At 40.0% G+C, this 18958-nt stretch overlaps 1 protein-coding gene and 1 long non-coding RNA gene across 3 annotated transcripts in view; one reads left to right on the forward strand and one right to left on the reverse strand.

Annotated features, from left to right (window-relative positions):
• Positions 1-18958, reverse strand: part of gabbr1b (gamma-aminobutyric acid (GABA) B receptor, 1b) — a 447163-nt gene that overhangs the window by 67326 nt on the left and 360879 nt on the right. The window lies entirely within an intron of this gene.
• The window catches only part of LOC148406700 (uncharacterized), a 20564-nt gene continuing 5282 nt past the window's right edge, over positions 3677-18958 (forward strand). The window contains exons 1-2 of the long non-coding RNA XR_015863960.1: positions 3677-3858; positions 5018-5087. This is a non-coding gene — a long non-coding RNA (uncharacterized LOC148406700). The remainder of the gene's footprint in view (positions 3859-5017; positions 5088-18958) is intronic.

Raw genomic sequence — 18958 nt, forward strand, 5'->3', positions numbered from 1 at the left:
CAAAAAGATATGGCCATTCCACTTGGTCGAATGCCTTTTCTGCCTCTAAACTGATTATTACTATTTCCTTCTGTAGTTTCGGGGCATAAACCACATTGCACAATCGCCTGAGATTGTTAGAATTTCTGCCTGGCACAAAGCCAGTTTGGTCCGGATGCACCAGTTTGCCCCCTACTCGGCTAAGACGTTGTGCCAGTATTTTCTGATCCGAATTTAATAACGAAATAGGTGTGTAAATCTTTGCCTTCTTTAGGAAGTACGGTAACAACAGCTTCATTTAGTGTTGGAGGTAAATGCTTTACATGATACGCGTACTTCTAAAATTAATTTCCCAGTCCATCTTCGCCTGGGCTCTTCCCGTTCTTCAGCAGGCCTATGGATTCGATAATGTCCTCATTTGTTATTTTGGCATTGAGGGTTCCACAATCCACTTCATCTAGTACAGGCAATTTTCAATTGTCTAAGAAGTCCTGCATATTGTTAGATCCAGTTTGAAACTGAGAAGTGTAGAGGCCTTCATAAAATTCCCGAAAACTGTCATTGATATCTTTGTGTGCAGTAAGAAAGTTCCCTTTTGTAGCTCTTATCTTATGAATTACTTTATCGTTTTCCAATTTCTTCAGCTGTCTTGCTAGCAGCTTGTGTGGTTTGTCTCCAAATTCAAAGTGCTTTTGTCTCACATTTGTGAAAGCCTTATTAATATTGTTAGATAGTACCTCACTGAGTTTATACTTCAAAGCACATATAGTGCGATACTTATCATTAGTGGGGACCTTTGCATTGTCCAACTCCAGGTCGGTTTATTCTACGATGCTTGAAATGATATAATACATCCTCTAATGAAGGCTTTGAATGTTTCCCATAATATCGCAGGTGACGTATCGCCGGTATCGTTCAGTGCAAAAAATAAAGTGGTTTGTGAGTTCAAGTATTTTTAGAATTTAACGTTATTTATTAATTGTGCATTGAACCTCCAGCGTCTCTGTCCCTTGTCAAAATTAGAAACCGTGAAGGAACAAGTGAGAGTGATCAGATATGACGATGTTGTGGTAGGTGGCATTATGTATTTGTGGTAGCATTCTTCCATCCACCAGGAAGTAGTTTATCCTGGAATAGACATTGTGCACCGGGGAATGAAATGAGTACTCCCTTCCTGATGGGTTCAGAGTTCACCATACATCACAAACATTCATGTTTTCAAAAAATGCCTTAACAACCCTACTACTCTTATTAGATGTAACTTTCTTTGGCATTGATTTATCCAAATTTGGATCGAGTACTAAGTTTAAGTCCCCTCCTATCACTAAATTGGCATTATTTATGTCAGGGATCAACCTAAATACATTTCTATAAAATTCCGGATCATCAAAATTGGGGCCGTAAATATTCAACAGTATAATCGGGTTGGAATGCATCTCTCCCATAACCAATAAGTATCTACCATTCTTATCCGCCAATGTAGATGTGTGCCTGAAAGGTACCCCTTTTTTGATAAGTATTGCCACCCCTCTAGCCGTAACAGAGAACCTTGAGTGGTAGAATTGGCTAACCCATTTACATTTAAGTCTATGATGACACTCATTCTTCAAGTGAGTCTCCTGTAAAAAGACTATGTCTGCTTTGAGAGACTTTATGTGAGCTAACACTTTCCCTCTTTTGACAGGCTCGTTTACTCCCGACATTCCACGTACAAAGGGTTAAGTCTAACCTGTCCATATTTGCTTTCTCATGCATGTATCCAATTTGTTGCGGCATACACCTACCGCTCTCAATCTCTGAACAGTCAGGATATACAGTGGGCCCCCGGTTTACGAACCCCCTGTTTTACGTATTTTTCATCTTACGACGTGGACCGCGGCGTTTTTCTGTCCCCCTCTTACGCACAAACCTTTCGTCATACGAGCCATTCAACATGCCGGTCATTGTGTCCACACAATTTTTTTTCGCTTTGCTGCATCAACAAAAACAACTTTTCTTGCTTGTCACGGAAACACCGTTATGCTATTGGTTTTATAAGGTCACAGTCACGGTCTCAATCACGGAGATGCCGATATGCTATTGGTCGATTAAGGTCACCGTCACGGTCTCAGTCACGGAAATGCGGATCTGCTATTGGCCGGCGTCACGGCAATCACAGAAATGCCGATATGCTATTGGCCGAACGCCTTCATCTAGCTTGATGGCATAGCTGGTCGGTGTGGTGTGAAGACTTTGCAAACTTTATCTGTTAGACGTGGCTTCTAAAATTGCAAGTGACGGTAAAGGAAGAAGTAAGAAGATGATGACAATAGAAACGAAGCAGGAGAAAAAAAATACGAAGGAGGCGCACGCATAGTTAACCTTGCTAGTGAGTATGGCCGCAACCACTCGGCAATCTTCTAAGGGCAAGACTTTCCTTGCCAAGGGACGGACCTCGGTCAACAACGAAATGGAGAGGCTTCCGCTATTATGGATTAAAGAGGAGGAAATGGCCAGTGATATGTTCTTGTTTAAGAAAAGTTCTCGTTTAGCAAAAAAATGAAATAAATTCTGCGGGTTTGTCTCTGCCCCCCTCCGCCTCAACCCACCACCAGCTCAAGTCATGTCACCCCAAAGGTAAATGTCATTTTTCCTTTGTATATTTATGTTATTAAATTTAACTGTACAGTAGATTATGTTACTAATTTTTAATATGTGTATAAAAACGTGATGTGTTTACCTAAGGTTTTGGCACGCGTTGCACGCATTCACTAATTAACATGGGTTTGGACGGCCCGTAATACAAGCAATTCGAGTTACGAGCATAGCCGCTGAACGGATTAAGTTCGTAACACAGGGGCCCACTGTATAACCCACTCACCACCCGCAGACCCCAGTTAAATCCAATCACAAGATATACACACCGAACAAGAACACTATGGGTTCTAACGCACATAATAACCCAACATAAAAATGAAACAGAAAAAAAAAACAAAAGCATTAGCAAAAGTTATGCTAACTAAATACTTTGAGCTCTTCATCTCTATCTTCAATACCACAAAGTAGCTCCACAGCCAAATACTGCCATAACGTCAACATTTATGCTAACACCATCAGTGCAGGGAGCACACCATCAGTGCGCATAGTAATACACAGTGTATGCTGAATATGAATATACGAGGCCTCTATGTAAACATGTATGTGCCACCATGAAACCAGCAACATTGCATCCCCCAAAATAGAAAGAAGAAAAAAAAGGAGGGGGGCAGCGAACATACCTGAACTTGATCAAACAGTCTGCTTAAACAATTGCGTCCATAACGAGGTGCAGATGCTAAACAAGTGTAGAGACTGTTGTTAATCTTTTTTTTTCTCTTCCTCTCCCCTTCCTTTCTCCTCCTCCTCAGGCTCCAAAGTTATCCCTTACATAGTGACAACCCTCCGTGGGGTCGATGAACATTTGTTCTTTTCCGTTGTGAGTCACTCGCAGTTTAGTCGGATAAAGAAGTCAAAATTTCACTCCAGGGTTGTCCCGTAGCATTTTTCTCACCGGAGTAAACGCTGCTCAACATTTCACGACGGCCTGAGGAAGGTCACAGAAGATCAAAATTCGGTCGTCTCCGAGGGTTAGATTCCGCTTGCTTGAAACCTTTCGTAGTATTTCCTCCAAGGTATTAGTGTAGTGGAGCCTCGCAATTAGGTGTTGCGGTGGGGCTATGTGCTCGGTCCAGTAGCGGTGTCTCCTCTAGGCCCAGTAAATCACTTAGGAGTTGTGCCACGAAGTCCCTTACATGTTGTCAATTTTCTTAGCCTTCTGGTACTCCAATTATTCTTATATTTTGTCTCTTTGGATGACCTTACAGATCTATACATTTCTCGGTAAACTGTTCCACTTGTCCCGTAAGTTGTGATACTTTCCTCTCCAGTTCCCCTACGGAGCATGCTGCGTTTGTGGCCGCCTCGGGCATGTCTTTAAGTTGCTCGTTGTGCTGCTCTATCTCCCGTCTCAAAGCCGAGACTGCCACTTCATTTTCGGCCCTTAACGCCACAATTTCACCCCGCAGAGTGTTGCATATGTCCAATTTAATCTGGGTCAATTTGAAATCCAAAGACGCAATCGCGGTCAGCACTTGTTGGTTGCCTTGATAGCTCGGTTAGCTTCATCATTGGAAGTACGTACAGGACCCGCTGCCTCATGCATCATTGGCTTCAAGATTGCATTTTTCGGTGACATTTTCTTGGTGAAATTTGGCGCTTGCAAGTTAAAATAACCTTACCTATGTGGCGGACACTAGCAACATGCTTACTGGGTGAGAGACACCATGTCCCTCACCCAGTAGGCATGTTGCTAGTGTCCGCCACACCTAGCACGATTTTGTCGAAATATTATCTCACTATGACTATTTTCGTAATTTCACAACCCTGGCTGTGGGAGCCACCTACGCACACGTCCTCACCGCTTCATAACCCCCATTGTATATATTATTCATTTGCACTGTGTGCAATGTTCACTAAAATAATCTATCAAACAACGGCAGACAGAATGCTAGCAAAGTGTTGATTTTGAGTTTGAACTGTTAATTAACTCTGCAGTATTTTGTTGGTAATATCCATTTATTCATTTTCTATAAATATACTGTTGGGACGAAATATGCAGGCATGTTCAGTCTGTTAAAAAGAGGATGTTGCAGTTGGGAGACAATTTTAAAAAATATATAAAGAAAATTTCAAAGTTTCATATTACCACTATATACTTTCGGCTTATAGTTCATTGCTGCTTATCCATGGCAAAAGATGTTTTTTTTTTTTTTTTTTTGCTCAATTTTTGCTACTGTGGCTTATTTATCGGTGCGGCTTATAGTACGTAAAATGCGGTACTTGTATGTACCAATCAAGCATAAAGCTAGGATGTATTTGACTTTTTAGCCCTGAGTCTCCTGACTATTTTTAGTGTCACCATTCTGGCTGAGCAGAGAGATGGACGTCAATACGATCAGGTCAGGGTGACTGGCTGTCACACTGAAAATAAAGGCTAACTGTCTCTTTTCCTGCCCAATAGCATCTGATGACCTTCCATCCAGATGGCCCAGACAGACAGGCTGGAGGGCGTAACACAAAAAACTCTCAAGGTCAGTGCATCCTCTGGCTTTGCTCAGGTTTGTCACAGCAGAGGAAAAGTTTGCTTGGCTGACTGTGAGTTTTGGTGGCTTGGTTACAGAACTAGATTTCTGGCACACAGCCAGTGATGCGGTCATGGCCAAAGTCGTTTTATGTGTGCACAACAACATAAAAATTAACACAAAATACAATCTCACTGTGTATTTATATTGCTGATGAAAAACAGATTGATATGATTGAAAATGCAAACCAGTTTTGTTTTCCTGATTAAAAAAAAAAAAGACCAAACAGTCAGTTCAGCTTTGTTAGCAAAGACTTGTTATGAACCCTACTTTCATGACAAAATCCCTCTTAGTGTTGGGAATAATGCATGACAAAAGTAATCTAATTACCGAAATGCATTATTTTTTGCTGTATCACAGTGTGTATTGCATTACACACAATACAATTATAATATTTTACTCTGTACGAACAGTGGCATCTACATTTGGGGCCAGATGGCGCTAGTGGAGCACTGCAGGCTCAAAATAATTGTCTTTTCTTTAGAGCATTATCTAAATAATATACTGCAGAATAAGATTCATGATTATGACTACCAACTATGTTACCAAGGAAATTCAGTTGTGAACATTTTGCATCATCCAAAGTCTTTGCCAAAGCGAAACACAATTCCTATAACTGCGACCCAAAAAGGCCAGCCCGTGAGCGTTCGCTGTGTGTGACGAGCCACCAAAACCGTAGTGCGCATGTCTATGACCGCTCTCAGTAGAGAGCCAGGGGGCCCGGTCAATGTGGCCCTAAAGCCGAAATCAGCCAATTAAAATATTGGAGTGACATACGTCCGACGCAAGACGTAAAAAACTTGTTCATGTTTGGTGGATAGCGGAAGGAAGCTAGCTTGGTTTAGGTCCTAAACTTTAGGAGGTTAGGTGACTCGTGACGGAGTTTGTCGTAAGTAGTAGCTAAGGTGCCGCTTTCCAAAGTTGGTCAGCATTTCGAAACCTTGTCAGCAAGATCCCTGTCACAACTAGGAATAATGACAAGTTAAGTTAAATGTAATTTTTGATGTACAATTGCTATTAATAATAGTCTATAAATAGTTGTGGTCAATGAGTATCACGATGAAGGATACAAGAACTCATGTAAAACAGTACAAATAAACACACCAATGATGATGTAGGCTAGCGCATAAGGTTAGCCCCACCTAAAAAACTACTGAAACTGACTGAATTTGAATATTAACATTGAAATTGTTGAATGCACTGTTTCTGCTTAAAGCACAAACATTGCATCAATAAGCTGTAAACTAAGTAATAAAAGGATTAAAATAAGAAAAATGATTTTGTAACTTGTTTTTTTTTAAGGTTTACAATACAAAACAGATGACATTATTTGTACTGTTTTAAGGCTTAAACCAACCTTCTACTGGATGTGTAATGAGCATAATGAGCTACACTGATGAGATTAATATTAAAGTAATGCAATAGTAGAAGTGTAATGCCTTATATTTCAAATGCCGTAATTGTAACTAATTACTATGCGATGACAGCAATAAGTAATAAATAATGCATTAGTGATTTTGAAGTAACTTGCCCAACACAGCTCTTAACACACTTCAAGCCCAAGGGAAAAGCTTAAGACATACGATAGTCGGCCAATTGATGTCCTTGTGTTGGAAGAGGCAAAAATCAAGACAAAACAAACCGATTCCAAGTATCTGTTTTAATATTTTAACTCTAATGACCTGTAGATGTTCAATTCCAAATTATGCTATCTTCTAAGTTGCGTATCTGATTTTGATGTACAGTATATTACAGGAAATAAAAGCGACACTGTTAAGCTAATTTCTTATGCTCATCTTTTGACATCAAAAACAATGTTTTCTACCTTGTGCCAAAAGAAAAAAAAAATCACTATTCCGATAATTTTTGAATGGAAGTGTATACAATGATCCCTCACTACTTTGTGCCTGTCCTATCAAACCCTCAGTGCATCATGGATTTTTTTTCCAATTTAAAAAAAAACAACAAAAAAATATATTACAGAGAGACCAGCTGTGAAGTTTCCCTGTATGGCAGACAGATGAGTTAAAAATGCACTTGCCACGGGCACTCCTCAGATGTCCAACGACTGCAGTACACTTATTTACTTAAATTTTAAATAATTAAACCTTACACAGCAACTGTCCTGCTATCCCTTCCCTTACCATCCTTTTGTCTGTAGTCTCACTGTGAGGCACAGTTATATTAGCAACGACTGGTAGTTTAATCCGAAATCTTGGTAAGAGAATTACAACGCTCCAGTGCAGCACTGCTCTTTCCTGCACTTTGCATCTACCTTACTACTACAAGACATGTGATTGGATAGATACAACACCCGGGCGTAGATTACAACTTCTGCCATCATTTGGTCAATGGTTGCACTGGGACCCAATCACATGTCTTGTAGGAGTTGCCTGTCTACCTCATGAAACTTACACACCCTACTTCACAGTTTTTCACTTATTGGGGGGCGGGGTGCTAAACTTTTGAGTTCCATTTCCCCGATAAGACGATTTAAAGACAATGTTACTAAAACAAAAAATTAAACAAATGTCATAAATTTGAACAACTTTGCCAAATTTGAATGAATAAAATGTCAAAATAATTGTATAAAGGTTATCCCATATGGTGGATGGTAGATTAGGATGAATGTTTTGTTACTGTTGTTTATGAAGAAGCAGAATTGAGGCATCAATTGGCAGATATTTTTCATCATTTGAATGAAGTGAACATATAAATGCAAGGCCAAAAAGAAAATCTGCTAACAAATACAGATAAAATAAATGCATTCCATTCAAATGTACAACTGTAGAGCAGCATGTGGAAAATCTTGAAATTGCCAATAAATAACAAGAAGTTAATACTGCTGCACTGTGTGAGACAATAGTTAAATATTTGAAAACTCTTGAGGAGATGTCATTTTATTTCTCTTTAGTCTCCATGAACTGCCTTGAGGTGGTCAGGGACCAATTCAGTTCAGCATCAATTGTGGAAAGGACATTACTTCACAGGAGCAGAAGAAACTAATTGAACTGAGCCAAGATATTGGTCTCCAGCTAATCTTTGCTGATCTACCTTTGGACAGTTTTTGGTTGGCCCCACGATGGACAACAAAGCTGTTTTGACATTTCTCCCATTTCCCACAAAATATCTGTGTGAGGTTGAGCTTTTCAAGTCTTACAGCGGTAAAAACTAAAAACAGAGAAAGAAAGATCGGCTAATATTGGTGGAAGATGAGCTTCAGGTGTGTCTTCCATTGATTCCTGCCAAGATATCAGGTCTGTGTTCATCAAAACAAGCCTGGGTTTCACACTGAGTATAAATATGAAAGGATATAAAACACTTTTTTCTTGTTTTTATTTGTTTCCTATTAAAATTGTTTTAACATCATTATTAAATGTAAAAAAAAAAAAACATGAACAATAGAAACCTTATATTGTTCATGTATGCATTTTTTCCCCACATTTTCAGCTGGTTGTGGATTTTTGTTTCAATGGAAGAAATCCGCCTTGGCTCTAAAAAGATTGGAAAAACATTGCGATACTGTTCAAAATCTACATGCTCCTGCGTAAATATGATATCAGTTTTCATTGATATGCTGATGATAGCCATACATGCCTTTTAAAATAACAAATCTGCACGCTGTAATCTAGACATCTGTCTTTCTGAGATTAAACTATGCGCGTCTTCCAATTTTCTGCTTCTCTACCCCAGTAAAACAGAGACATTAGTTATTGGCCATGTGCATCATCATAACTTGTTTAGTAATACCACTTTGTTCTGTCCTCCCAAGATGTTAGGATGGCTTACATTAAGGTAGACAGACAGTGAACAACAAAATGAGTGCAACTTCTTTTAGTTGACAATAGAGTGGTTGTCACTCATTTATATTTAGTAAAACTGCAAAGAAAATGGTAAATGGACTTTCAATGTGCTTTTCTACCTTGGGTACTTAAAGCGCTTTACACTAACTAGCCATTTACCTACTGATGACGCAGCATCAGGAGCAATTGGGGGTTCAGTCTCTTGCTCAAGGACACTTCGACATGGTCTTGCTGGTCGGGGGATCGAACACACAGCCTCTCAGCTGGGAAACGACCAGTCAACCACCGAGCCATGCCGCCCAAAGAAAAGAATATACACCTAACATAAGTACCATATGCAACATCACATATCTTAACAAATATACACACTCTGTGCAGATTCAATCAGCCATTCAAATGAACTACAAATGATATTCCCTTCAATACAAGTTAATTAGGCAAAAACGAAAATGCTAGTGAGCTAACAGGGAAATGCTAATGAGCTAACATATACAAAGCAACACTATATAACATGCTGATAAAAACAAACATTACCTTGCATATTATCTATAGTGACAAATTGGACTCACTAGTTACTAACTCTGGGCATATTAACGTAAATAATATTCCACCAAAGAAACAACTCAGACATTTGTCGTCCAGCTCTCATAAAGACAGACAACAACGTGTGGTGTCGACATAAACTGCTCCCAAATGGAACACCTCATCACAAACGCGCCTCCAACAGTGGCCAGAGACGGTGTCAAAAAACAAAAACTAAGGCAACTAAGTCTCTAACTGTAAACAGTTCCGAAACAACTTTGAATCTAGATAATTGTGGTATTCATCAAAGTGGCTCAGCAAAAAACCTTGGTTTTATATTTGACTCAACTCTCTCTTTGAAATGCATGTTAAGAAAACTATGAGAACTGAGTTTTTTCACCTTCACAATATCGCCAAATTCACCCTATTCTGTCTCCTAACGATGCTGAAACATTAATTCATGCATTTGTCACGTTCTGCCTTGACTACTGTAAATGTATTGTTTTCTGGACCTTCCATATCAAAAGCCTGCAGTAAGTACAAAATAAAGCTTCACAGCAAACGTAAACACAAGTTGCATTAAGGAAACAAACCAACATTGGCAGATGATGCCTCAGATGAAATAAAACTTGAATCAGTTCAGTTGTTTTTGGGTTGAGGCCAAATAATTTTGTGTCACAATTTCATCTGTTGAGAGGTACTTCATCAGGTTTTGAAGGCTTAAAATCTTGGATGTCTAGATCTTCTATGTGAATTTGTTAAGTTAGTGGTTTGCAGGAAAGCACGTTGATGGGATAGTGAGAGAAAAGTGTTCTCATATGCATGTGCATGCATATGTGCCACTGTGTTCAAAAGAAACCAGTGTTTTACTGTGTTCCCAAGCAATTTAAATACATTTAAGTGTTGGAGTTTGTATTCTTCTGAAATATTTCAATCAATCCATTTTATTTGTATAGCCCTAAATCACCAAAGTCTCAAAGGGCTTCACAGAAGAGAAGAGGTCATGTCGTGACTTCTTTCGAAAAAAGAAGTCATAGAGAGACATCTTTTCAGTTTAAGGTACACAACAGCATCCCCTGTCAAAGCTCCCAGAAGGGGAAGGAAAAACTCAAAACCCCAAATTGGGGAAAATGAGAAACCTTCAGAAGGGACCACAGGTGGGAGGAGCCCCCTTCCAGGCCAACAGGTTGAAGTGGATGCTGCATGTACCAAATACAGACAAATAGATACACATTACAGACAAATACAGGTAAACAATATAGATTACAGAAACATTGTGCTATATAGTGCAATGATGACTTAGACAGCAGGCAAAGCCATTGGGCAGGAACCTTTTCCTTTTACTGCAAAAAATATTCCTTGAAATGGTTATCGGCCTCTTTATCTGCCGTTAATCAGTGCTGGGCGAGTTACTTCAAAACTGTAATACATCATTAATTACTTATTACTGTCATTTTAAAGCAATAAGTTGTGTGAAGGCAAAATTCATTTTTTTATGTCCTTTTTTAGTATTCCGCCCATTTTTTTATGCGTTTCAAGTCATTCCGAGTTCATCCGATTCACACCGTTCCAAATTCATATTATTCCAATTAGCCGTGTGATGACTGCTTGTATTTTTCTCATTTCCATTATTCATAATTTTCCCACAATTCCCTGTTTTCCACGCCAAAAATCCCTTTGACTTAACATTGGATGATTTGACATATCATATTTATAGCTTTCACATTCATATTTTCAATATTTAGTGCATTCATCTCGCCTTAGGGATAATTCCCATAATTCGAGTAATTCATACATTCCAATGATTTCCCATAATTCCATATTTTTCACCCTTTAATAGTTCACAATTCATTTTCAATGGGACGATTCCCCATTCATTCCCAATGGGAGATTTAAAGTTTCACATTTTAAGCTTTCCCATTTCACATTCATATTTAACTCTTTCATTTCAACTCATCGATCGGTCTCATCATTCCAATAATTCATACATTGTAATATTTCCCATAATTCCATATTTTCACATCAATATTCCAATATATATACAATGGGAGATGTAACATTTACCATTTTGATCTTTCCCATTACACATTCACGTTATTTAACTCATTCATTTCGCCTTAAGGACCATTTCCATCGTTCCAATAATTCATAAATAAATATTTTCCCATAATTCCATATTTTCCACCTATAATAATTCATAATTCATTCCCAATGGCATATCTAACTTTTCACATTTGAAGCTTACCCATTTCACATAAACGGCATTCAATACATTCTTTTCACATTCACATTACTAAAATTCACACATTCCAATAATTCATAACTATTTTATCATTAATAACCATAATTCCTCATTCGTTCCCGCTGTTCTCACCAAAACGTTGTAACCTTCCTTCTTCACCATTACTCATCCAATTTACACCGTTCCAACTTTAATCGATTCCCACCATTCCATGATTGTATCCATTTTCCTCTTCCCACAATTCAAAAATTTCCCACAATTCCATTTTTTTCAGTTTTTCCCTTTTATCTTCTACATTTTTTGGCCTATTCAAACCATTCCCACTTCATAATATTCAGAATACTTCACAGATTCAAGCCATTTAAACATTCCACATCATTCCACCATTCAACGCATGTCTTTTCAGTGTTTTCGCCTCCACACGCAATTTCTTCTGGAATTGCACATTATGGATTACAATACATTATACATTACAATATTACTATACAGTAATCCCTCGTTTATCGCGGGGGTTACGTTCCAAAAATAACACGCGCGAAGTGAAATCCGTGAAGTAGCCAGCTTTATTTTTTTTTATTATTTTACAATGCAATACTAAACTATAGAATACAACCAAAAATCAAAACCTGTTTTAAAGCCCCAAATTTGTTTAAAACAATCATTTTAACATAGTAATACAAAGTTGGAAACATTGTCACTCACGTATTTCACAGTCCCAACTATGCCTCTTCGCCCTGGACCCGCACATTGTTATGAGTAATTGTTTAAACTCTTTTTTTTTTTTCTGAGCAAGAAGACATCGAATTAAAGTGAAGGCTCTTATATAATAACAATACACTTGAAATTTCAATTTATTACAAAAGAAATCTAGGTGAAAGTCAGATTTCCAAAGCTGCGCATTTTTCCATTGCTGTCTGTGTCTACATAGTGTGTGCGTTTGCTCTCAGCACGCCTACGAGTCACGTGATCAGCTCCCAGAGCCCAAGCTGTCAATCAATGTGCTTACTAGGACATTTGCACACGGCAGTTAGAGGAGAGACACAGGAGACTAAAGCAAGCTTTTGGATTCTCTTGCCTTTTGCAATAAATTGACAAGTGAAAAAAAACAACACAGTACAGCGTTGATATTTTATTTTGAGACAACAGTAAAGCCCCTGAGCCATTCAGAATTCAGAGCACAATGCGCTGTAAAAAATATATCCACACTGTAAATCAATCAATCAATCAAATTTTATTTATATAGCCCTAAATCACCGAAGTCTCAAAGGGCTTCACAGAATGAAAAGAGGTCATACAGAGACATCTTTTCAATGTAAGGTACACAACAGCATCCCCTGTCAAAGCTCCCAGAAGGGGAAGGAAAAACTCAAAAACCCCAATTTGGGGAAAATCAGAAACCTCCAGAAGGGACCACAGGTGGGAGGAGCCCCCTTCCAGGCCCACAGGTTGAAGTGGATGCTGCATGTACCGAACACAGAAACAATATAAATTACAGAAAACATATCCGTGAAAGAAAGAGTAAAAAAAAATAAAAAAGTAAAAAATCCGTGAAGCAGCGAAACAGTGAAAGATGAACCGCGATACAGCAAGGGATAACTGTATTTAAAATGTAATGCATTACATTACTATTGCATTGCTGTTATATTACCACCATAACTGGAAATGCAATGTTGTTACGCTTATAACAAGATTCAATAGTTTTATTGTCATATGTAGAGTATTATTATACCACACAATGCAATTCTTATTCTGTTCACTTCCCGAGCAGCAGACTCTATTCCTTGAGCGAATAAATAAAGAGCAATAAAAAATAGCAATAAATAACGATAAACCAACAAACAGAATCAATGGTGCTAATAATATAGTGCAAAATATCATGTAGTGCAAAATATTAGGCAGATTAGGACACACATCAAGGACGACACACATCGTGGCTTCCCCCTCTTCAACCTGCTGCCTTCTGGCAGATGCCATAGCCAGGATGAACAGACTCAGGGACAACTACTTCTGTCTCCATACTCAACTCCAATTTACAATAAGGAACTATCTGTAGCACTATTAGAGTAAGATGTTTGATCGTTTAGCTAGCTACCTAATAATGTAAATTAGTGAAATAAGGCCTTGCTACCTCTATGTATTCATCCTGCCAGTCACTCTAGACACTTTATTTTCATACCTGCTGCTGATATGTTCCTGTTTACCTCCAAGGTTTGCACATGCGGCACATTTTTTATGTGAATTTTAATAGCATGTAGTTTATAGTAGTTTAGTAGTCTTATTGTATATATTGCAAATTGTTTATTTATGTGTACACATGATGGTGAAGCTTGATATCTCATTATACTTGTATAATGACATTAAAAGGCTTTGTATTCTATTCTAGCATGTGAGGGATTTGATGAAAAACAGGATGGCTTGTGGGAAGAATCTGTTTGTCAGCCTTGCAGTTCTGGCCCTCAGGTTCCTGTAGCATCTGCCTGATGGCAGCAGTTCAAACAGATCGTTTTGTGTGAGTGTCTTGTCCTTGATGTTGTTGGGTGTCCTCCGCAGAGCTCTGGTGTGGTCCTGCAGTGAGGGTAAGGCTGCGCCAGACTGATAGAGGTGGAGAGGACACTTTGGATTTTACGTCTGTAGAAATTGTTGAGAATCTTTGCTGACAGGTCAAATTTCTTCAGTCTCTATTTGGACTTCATGATGATCTGTTGAATGTTTTGGGACAAGGTGAGATCCTCGCTGATGTAGGTGCCAAGGAATTTGAAGGCTTTCACCCTCTCCACCTCCTTCCCATTGATTAATAGTGGTGGTTTTTTGCGGCTCCACCTGCCGCCTTGGGTCTATGATCGGTTCTTCGGTCTTGTCTGTTTAAGGTGGAGATTGTTGCTGCGACACCAGGCCACACATCTGCCACCTCTTTCCTTTATGCTGTCTCAGCCCCACCAGTGATCAGCCCGATGACTGTAGTGTCATCCGCGTACTTAATCATGCTGGTGTTGTTTTGGGAGGCAACACAGTCATAGGTGAAGTGTGTATAAAGCAGGGGGCTCAGCACACAGAACTCGGCTGTCCCTGTGCTTAAAAATCCTGGTGCTGGATGTGTGTTTGTGGACTCAGCCTGATTGGGGTCTGCCGGTGAGAAAGTTCAGCACCGAGTTGCAGAGGCAGACCAAGACTTATTTGCAAATTGTAGAGGATCCACAGTGTCAATCCTCTCAAAGCACTTTATTGCGATTGGGGTGTGCGGTATATGAGGTGATAGTCATTCAGGAAGGTCATGGTGTGTTGCTTGGGAACAAGCACTATGGTCGTGGCCTTGTAGCAGGTGGGGACAAAGGCTTTTGCAAGGGACAAGTTAAAGATGCCTGCTTTGCGGGGATTTGTTCTGCTCAGAAACTTGTGTACATTGCCAGTGCCAGTGAGAGTAAGCACACTCCACGCCCAGCCTCCTTCTCTATTGATCAGAATTCTTAACGTCAAAGCGGGCGTTGAACTCATCCAGCTCATCTGGCAGTGTGGCTTGGCTGGGTGTGACTGTGCTGCTCCTCTGCCGATAGTCCGTGATGAGCTGAAGTCCTTCCCACATGTACTGTATTAACCAGTACAAATAATTTAATCTATATTGTATTGTAAGGTTTACAATAATAAAGTAAATGTGAGGTCATCCAACTAACTGGTGTTGGAAATGCCCAGGTCGAAGTACAAGCACTGGGGTGACCGTGCCTTCTCGGTGGCTGCTCCCAGACTCTGGAATTAACTCCCACTTAATTTGTGCACTTTATCGGACCTGGGCCTCTTCAGATCAAGACTGAAAAACCATTTATTCAGGACGGCTTTCAATATTCAGTAGTGTGGTGACTCTCTTTTTTAAATCTTTTGTTTTATTGCATATTCTGTGTCTTAAATTGTATGTGTTATTCTGTATGTTCTACTGCTCGTATGTCAAAGTCAAGGCCCGCGGGCCACATCCGGCCCGCGAGAGGGTTTTATCCGGCCCCCGTGATGATATTAAGTTATTATTAGATCCGGCCTGCAGGCCGCTGCAAGCCAGCAGCCCACAGATATGATGTACACACCAATACTGCATTTCCCCCAATGCAATGGGGACACATCGAGCGGGAGGCGGCTTCATTTAATGCTCTAAAATGGCTGCTCTAAAAACCACATCACAAACGTATGAACTGTTATGCTACGTGCACACCGAACGCTGAATCTTTCGCCGAATCGCTACGCTCATTCGCGGGGCTTTCTGACACTGTTGTACTTTTTGTCCACTTTTTTGTTGTGCGAGGAAGGGGAGTGGAGCGAGCTTGCTGTGCACTTTACGGTAGATCCGGAAAGAAGAGCCTTGCTGAGAACTTTCACTTTTCTGGGACGTGACAGAGCCAATACTTTCATCGACAGCGCCTTTATTCTTTGCGGCAATACTTGCCTGCCAAAAAATACATTTCAATGTCGCCAAAGTGGCTGAGGCCATACTAAATATTGTGCTGACAATGCTGTGCTACCATTAGCTTAGCACAGTAACTACGGTTCAACAGCTGTTAAGTGAAGCAAACACTGCACATACCAGTTGTCCTAAGTTCTCGCTTCCGCCTTTCTACAAGCCAGAGTGAGTGCTCTTGCTTGGCTCTGTTTTGTATTGAAAGCTCAGCTGGCCGTGTTGGATCGCTCCCGGTGACCGCAAAGCCCCCTGCGTTAGCCGTTGAATGTTCCCGAAGTTTATTGGCTGTCGCGACGCGAAACGCGGAGAAAGTAAAAAAAAAATGTAACTTCACGCGAAAGGCGAAATTTCGCTTCTCGTGACCGCGCGCGGCCATTCGCGTCGCTCCATTCGCGTCCATCGCGTCGCCCGACGTGCTTTTGCGCCCAGTCACGCGAACTCCATTGACTACAATACACTTTTTCGCAATACTTTCACAATACTTTTTCGCCTCGTTCCTGTTCGGTGTGCACCTACTATTAAACTAAATCATCTCCAAAACATTATTTCGGGTGCAGCCCACGCGGCCCAGTACTAGTTGATCCACGGACCCTTACCGGTCCGCGGACCGGGGGTTGGGGACCCCTGCTCTAAATCAGGGGTGTCCAAACTTTTTGCGGAGTGGGCCAGATTTGGTGTGTTAAAAATGTAGGGGGGCCAACCTTGGCAAGGCGTTCTTTTTATATAACAGCAATTAATTTAAATACATTTCAGCGAGCCGTTCTGTGTTTAACATTTGCGTTTTTATTTTCATTTCAGCTATCTTAAGCATGTGTTTTGGTTAATTTGAAACATGCATATAAAAATGAATTGACATTAAATGTTGAAATTGAATATTTACTTAACTTCACTTTTTTGTAACAGTTGAACAGAAGTAGTTGTACTCTTGGGTGCAAATTACATTTGAAACATAAAAAAATATCTCACCATGGCAGTTTAATATTTATAGAATTTGTAAACACAATAACAGAGAAATGAACAAGTAATCATCAACAAGTGCAGGGCTCATTTAAAATTTGAAGTTAGTAACTATAAATGTTGTTTGGATTTTTAAATGCTTATTATTCTGGAGTGAAAAAAAAACAAAAAACGTTTTCAGACTTATCGTAAATGAAAAATCACTTGTCCGTCCGCATGAGTGTGATGGGTAAAACTGAGATCTGGAGAGCACGACACAGGCCAAGTGTGCCAGTAGTATGGATGCACAAGATGTCTTGTAAGTGAGAGTCTGATAGCCGTGTCCTCACACGGCTCTTAAGTTCATAACAGAGAATGTCTTCACACACAAATACGAACAAGCTTGGCATTTTCTTTACCAAATGCGCGAATCTCTCGGAAACTTGTCTTTATCCAGCTGTCGGTAAAAGTTGGCGATCGAAAGCTGCTGGTGCTGACCGCAGCTCACTGCGTCACACTGCAGCTCAACTTTCCTCCTTTTGTTGATTGTCGCCATTTTAGAAAATTAGGGGCTCATAAAGTCAACTACTAATATACTAATTTGCTGTCCCTAATTGAGCCTATAGATGGCAGCATTTAGCACACGCAGGTAACAGCGCTGCTGCCCAATGTATTCTCCATGCGGGCCAGACGCTTTTGATTGTATGAAGGGGGCTGCGGGCCGGATGGAAATTGACCACAGGCCGCATTTGGCCCCCGGGCCGGACTTTGGACATGTCTGCTCTAAATGGTTTGTCAAATTACTGGGCCTTGTTCCCGAAGTGGACAGCTCTTTAGATCTCGCGCACAAAACCTATATTGCTCTTGTCTGTATGTCTTACAAATTGAAAGTATTGTATTGTCTATTGGGGGGAGGCATTCCTTTTTACTGTAACATGGTCAGGAATTTTTAGCCTGAAAATGCCCCCCCCCCACCATACACCAAAACACCACAAGATCAGAGGAGAAAAGTCCAGAGCAAAATGAAAATTTTTAGCCTGAAAATGCCCCCCCCCCACCATACACCAAAACACCACAAGATCAGAGGAGAAAAGTCCAGAGCAAAATGTTTACTTGCTGATCTACTACAGCTGAGATGAAACTGCAGGTTGAATATGGACAATATGTACACAAGATGGATATACGACCAGTACTTTCAGTTCGTCACGAAGACAAGAAAAATATAATCGTTAGGTACACTTTGTGCACAACACCTAAAAAGCTGTCCACTTCGCGAAATAGGACTTAATTTGACAAACCATTTAGAACGGGACCTCAGTAGTGTGAAGTTAGCAAAAAGAAAACACGCAGAGGATTGCATTCTCTCGCTGAGGGATGACACTTCGACATCAAGAGGTTAGAAGATTTGTGGCAGAGAGATGCTACCGCTTTCCCTAGTGGATTGACCAGGATTTGGAAACCTTGTCAGCAAAATACTTGTTGCAACTAGCAATAACGACAAGGTAAGCTAACACAAATTTTCACTGTACAATTGCAATTAATAATATTCAATAAAAAGTTCATATTACAATTTTTGTGTGTGTAATATATTACACTAGCGCGTGACAGCAAAAAGTTAATGCATCAAAGTAATTACATTACTTTTGTAATGCATTACTCACAACCCTGCCGATAATCAGTATTGGCATTGGCCCTGACAAAAGCAAATCAGTCGATCTCTGATGCATATGAAGTGTGGTAGTGATTGCTCAACACTTTAGATAAGTGAAAATGACAAATCAAGCGAGACAGTATTACAATGCTTTTGTCTGGCTGATGTGTAAACCAAGCAGTCGGGGTGTCCCACAATTCATTGAAAGCCACCACAAAACACTTCAAA

The sequence above is a fragment of the Hippichthys cyanospilos genome, chromosome 21 (genome assembly GCF_059441005.1).
Source record: "Hippichthys cyanospilos isolate Australia breed blue-spotted pipefish chromosome 21, RoL_Hcya_1.0, whole genome shotgun sequence".
In the NCBI taxonomy this organism is placed as follows: Eukaryota; Metazoa; Chordata; class Actinopteri; order Syngnathiformes; family Syngnathidae; genus Hippichthys; species Hippichthys cyanospilos.